Genomic DNA, 5182 nt, shown 5'->3' on the forward strand with positions numbered 1-5182 from the left:
TCATATTACACATTTCTGTAAATGTCATTTGATCACCTTATCACCTCACTATTTGTGATTCACGAAGGATGGACTAATCTATGTAACATGGCTCATACCACTTGCAAATGGACTAATATCAAAGCCCTCGGACTCTGACACAACCTTTTTTTATCTTTTTATCTTTTGCACGATCTAATGTGAAGGAAAAAAGCTGTACACATCTTTATTATCTGTTGTTTTTTTGTGTGTACTCTAAGCCGAGGTATGTCCTGAAAGGAATTTCACTACAGTAACATGCAATGACAATAAAGAATCTTGAATCTCTTTAACCAAATTATATTAAGAATACTGGAAAAGTGCATTTCTTCTAGTACATTATGACATTATGTCAGACCCCTGTTGGAGGCAGAAATAATCTCACACTTTTAATAAACAATGTGTGAAATGTGTTTTAGGTAATAATCCATCCATCCGTCATTTTCTGATCTGCTTTATCCTTCATGGGGTTGCGGGTGCTGGTGCCTATCTCCAGCATTCACGGGGTACACCCTGGACAGGTCGCCAGTCTGTCGCAGAGCAACACAGAGACAAACAGGACAAACAACCATTCACGCACACACTCACACCTAAGGACAATTTAGAGAGACCAATTAACCTAACAGTCATGTTTTTGGACTGTGGGAGGAAGCTGGAGTACCCAGAGAGAACCCACGCATGCACAGGGAGAACATTCAAACTCCATGCAGAAAGAACCAGGGCTGACTAGAACCCAGGACCTTCTTGCTGCAAAGCAACAACACTACCCACTGCACCACTGTGTAGCCCCTTAGGTGATAATATCAAAACAAAACAGATGCTTCCTCTTTTGTTTTACTCAAATTTATCCAAATCATTTTAACTTTTCCTTTTGCAAAAGATAGTTAATCTGAAGAATAGCAAACGTCATCCTCTGTTTATGTAAAGAATGCATCGTCTTATACCACTGTACACAACTGAACCAAAATATATAAATACAGATGTGAATTCATGTGTTTCAATCCCTCCCATAGTGACAGGTGTATAAAATTTAGAACCTAATGGTGCATTCTGACCTGAGCGGTGTGGTAGCTGCGGACCGCTGGAGTTAAAAAATCTGAACTTCTCTGTCAAATTACGACGCAGCAACCAATCAGGCACTGGTTGTGGTTTTGAGGTAGGTTGAAGGAGCACAGCAGAGATAAAGCAGTTTCATTTACCATGGATCATTGTGGCGGGTAATGGTAGGCCTGAGTTGTATGGCTAAACAAATTACTATTATCGAGACAAAAACAGAAAGGATCTTGCATGGAGACGAGTCAGCGAAGAGTCTGGAGTGGCAGGTAAAACTTCAACCTTACTTTAAACCACTAGATATACGGCCATTGTACAATTGTATTTTGGCTAATTGTCATCGGCACGTCACTTGCTAACATAAGGTTCTATTCTTTTGTTGTTAAGCTAATTTTTAAAAGTGGAAAACAGCCCGGGATTTATTTACCAAAGCATATTAACAATATTAATAATGTTAATAAAAATGCAATACCATGATTTATCATCAACTCCCGCCAAGAAAAAAGTGAGGGAAAGTGTGTTTGGCGGCGATCTTAGCCTGCTTGTGAAATACATAAATATTGATGTCAGTTATATACACTAGATCAAGCTTAAAGTAACATCCCAGGAGCATACAAAGCTGCCGCAGCCCCACACTTTGGTTCATCAGATCACATCTCTGTAGAGCTGAGGCCTGCTCAGCACCTCCCACCTGGTGAAAAAGGCCCAACAATGGCTCTTCTTCCTTAGGAAACTGAAAAGGTCTGGACGTTCCACTAAACTGCTAAAGAACTTCTACAGAGCTACCATAGAGAGTGTTTGTGTCTCAGCATAACTGTATGGTATGGGAGCTGCACAATGCAGGAGAGGAAGGACAGCCCAGGGGATTGTGGGATGCGTCTGCAGGATCTAGACTCAATTTACACAGAACGAGTCCAAAGTAGGGCCAGACACATCTCCACTGATCCCCCCCCACCCATGCAATGTGCTGTTTGCTCCTCTCCCATCAGGTAAACGCTTCAGAACAAATAAACTTATAAACAGCTTCTGTCCAAGAGCTGTGAGGGCAATTGCCCCCTGATGGGAGACTGCAGTCCGACGCTTTAAAATCACTCCCATTGTTACTAGGCCATCATATGTTACAATGACCTTAATGTTATTGCCTACTTGCACACTATCATCTCAGAATATCTAAATGCACATTGCTGTAAACAAAGGGAAGAACTGGAGGTTCTCTGGCGTCATGTCATTCGAGCGATGGCAGCGGACCTACCTGCACCAGTCGAAGACCAAGAGGAGACAGAAGGTACATTTCCAAACAACATTTAATGTTTTTTTGTCTTGTTTTTTTTTTACTTTGACTTGTTTTAATATTGCATCATGTCATGTTTGTTTTGACAGAAACAAATGATGACGACAGCGTGGCCAGGTCCCCTCTACCTGAGATACCTGCTGCCTCATCTGCCTCCAAGTCTCAGTTCCTTGGCCCTTCATCCTTGGCTGCTGCTGCTGCATCCACTCCCATAGGTACACAAGAGTAGCCTCGCACATCAACACACTGTGAAATATAATCTAAAACTGTGTAATTTTGCAAGTAGGAGGAGGAGAGTGCGACTCCGGGATGAGCCATCTGAGGTGGAACACCTCAGAACAGCTCCTGGGTGTGCTCAGGAACCAGCCACCTCCACCACCTTCTCCATGGGCCTTCTCAGGCTGTCCAGAGCTCCATCCCTGGACAGTCCGCCGCCACAACATAAAGAGCCAGCCAAAATCGACATAATAAAAGTCATCTTTGACCGTAGCCAAGTTGGGCTCAAATTGGAACATCTGGCCCCCCCAATAACTATTTTACATGTGATAAACATGTGGCAGTTTCTCCTGGGATGGACCTAAATTCCTCTCCTTGCTTCACTCCATTCATGTTCTCTATAGAGGGTCCTTCATGTTGTCTCCTGTAATTTATTGAGTCATACAACTCTGGCAGTTATGTTCATACTTTCTATTTTTGTCAATAAATGTATTTTCTTACCAATATTGTTGCTCCTATCATTTATTACAGGTATTCTGCTCTGAACAACATAGTTTGATACCACGTAAACAAAACACATTTGTCAATATAACTTTTAGCAGATACATATAAATTGTAGATGGATTTCTGCTTCTGAAATTTAGTAGCATTTCTGCATCTCCAACCCCGCTGAATCAATTAATGAATTCTCTCATCATCTCATTAAGCAGAGTTGGGTATGATGAGATGCATATAAATTTCTGCATCTCCAACTCTGATTAATGAGATCATGAGAGAATTCATCATTTGATTCAGCGGGGTTGGAGATGCAGAAATGCAACTAAGTTTCAGATGCTGAGATGCGTAGCATTCAGCTCTGCAAAGGCCTTCTAACAGGTCATAATAGCTTTTGGATTTTTCACTGTAGTTTAGTTTTATTTAGTTGTAACTAGTTCTCTTTATACAGTTGTGCATATTAAGTAATAAAAGGTCAACACAAGATAAGTAAGTAAACTCTTTTTATATAGCACCACCATCACAGTGCTTTACAGAGTGTAATAAATACCAAATAGATCACAAGAACAGTTTGTAAGGATAACATCAAAAAGATGTACATTTAAGTGAATACTTGTCTAAATGAAAGTGTCTTCAGCTGCGTTTTAGAGTCGGCCACATGGAGAGACAGAGGCATGCCATTTTTAAAAACTGGTTCAATTAAAGTTGAAGTTCACTGAGACCCATTTCATATCAGTTGCAAGGCTTATAAAAAAGGAAGAAACAAAAATGAAGGGTATATATGGATAATTTTAGTATGTTTTAGTTTTATACATAAAAAATACAGTTGCAGTTATAATATTCCCCTTTGTAATCACAGTTTTGAATTATTTAAGCTAATGAGAAATGTATTTGGAGATAACGGTTCCGGAGGAAACATCCATGGTGTGCGGGTTCCAGCACAGAGAGTAGCCACAGTGCAGTCCCTGCAAACTCAGAAGGGAAAACAATAACTACAGTCTGCAAACATCACATTTAGTAAAAAGACAAACATTTATGTACACATAGGATGATGGCAGGTTTCCTCTGAAGGTTTATGGGTGGCTTTTAAAAAAGATGTTGTAATATAGTCTTGAAAAGGACTAAATTACATCTTATTAGAACATATTATACATGCTGTGGGCTGCCATGTTATTGCTCCCCCCACCATGAAGAATTTTTTGAGGGCATCCGTGACACGCGGTGGCTCTGCGGAGGAGTTGTTGGCAGCTACCCGACCCAAAAATGGCAGGGGCACCTCTCCAGCTGCTGGACTCCTGACAGCAGGTGGCCCATCACTTGCTGAAGGACGAAGTTGTGAAGCACACATGTGGCCTTCACATACAGCTCCACAACTTGTTGAAGTACGTACTTCAACTGCAAGACGACACCACCTCCACTGTGAGGTCAGGATGCCAGAGGCGTCCTCCACCACGAGGCGGGCCCGTGAGAGACGGTAATTAAAGACCCGCTCCTCAAGGGACAGACTTTCACATCCAGGGAAGGGCCGCATCATCCTCTTCCTCTGCCACGAAGACATGGGGCTGGGGGCCTCTGTGCTCTGCTCAAATCAAGGTGCTAGTCAGGAGGCAGATGGACTGTGCCAGCCCGCAGATTCTTACCAAAGACAGAGTTGGCCAGAATCTCACTGTCAATGGTCCGACCGTATCCCCCAGCATCGATGACACAGAACCGGTATCCTGCATCCACAACTGCCAGGAGGACAATGGACAAATCCTCCTGACGGTTAAAGAACAGGGATCCGGAGTTGGGGGGTGCAGTCATCCAGATGTGCATGCCATCCACAGCACAGAGGGAAGGTCCATCGCTGAGAACTCTTGAGTGATGGACCGGCAGTCTTCAGTAGAGTGCACCGACATGAACTCATCCACCAGGCAGTCCCAGATGGCATTCATCACCAGAGGGACAATGCCACAGACAGTGGAGACTCCCACCAGGAAGCTGTTGCTGATTGTCCTGTAGGAGTCCCCTGTGGCAAGGTACCTAGGAAAGAAAAAAATATATAAGAATGCTACAGGCTGACTTTTTAATTGGAATTTCTAAACCATATTTTAAAACGGTTTGTGCAAT

General features: G+C 42.6%; 1 long non-coding RNA gene across 1 annotated transcript; it reads left to right on the plus strand.

Annotated features, from left to right (window-relative positions):
- The first annotated feature begins 2309 nt into the window (after positions 1-2309).
- Positions 2310-2694, plus strand: LOC118556738. The gene is made up of 3 exons (XR_004927320.1): positions 2310-2356; positions 2452-2577; positions 2646-2694. It is a non-coding gene; the product is annotated as an uncharacterized LOC118556738 (long non-coding RNA).
- The last annotated feature ends 2488 nt before the right edge of the window (positions 2695-5182 follow it).

This window comes from Fundulus heteroclitus, chromosome 21, assembly GCF_011125445.2.
Source record: "Fundulus heteroclitus isolate FHET01 chromosome 21, MU-UCD_Fhet_4.1, whole genome shotgun sequence".
Lineage (NCBI taxonomy): Eukaryota > Metazoa > Chordata > Actinopteri > Cyprinodontiformes > Fundulidae > Fundulus > Fundulus heteroclitus.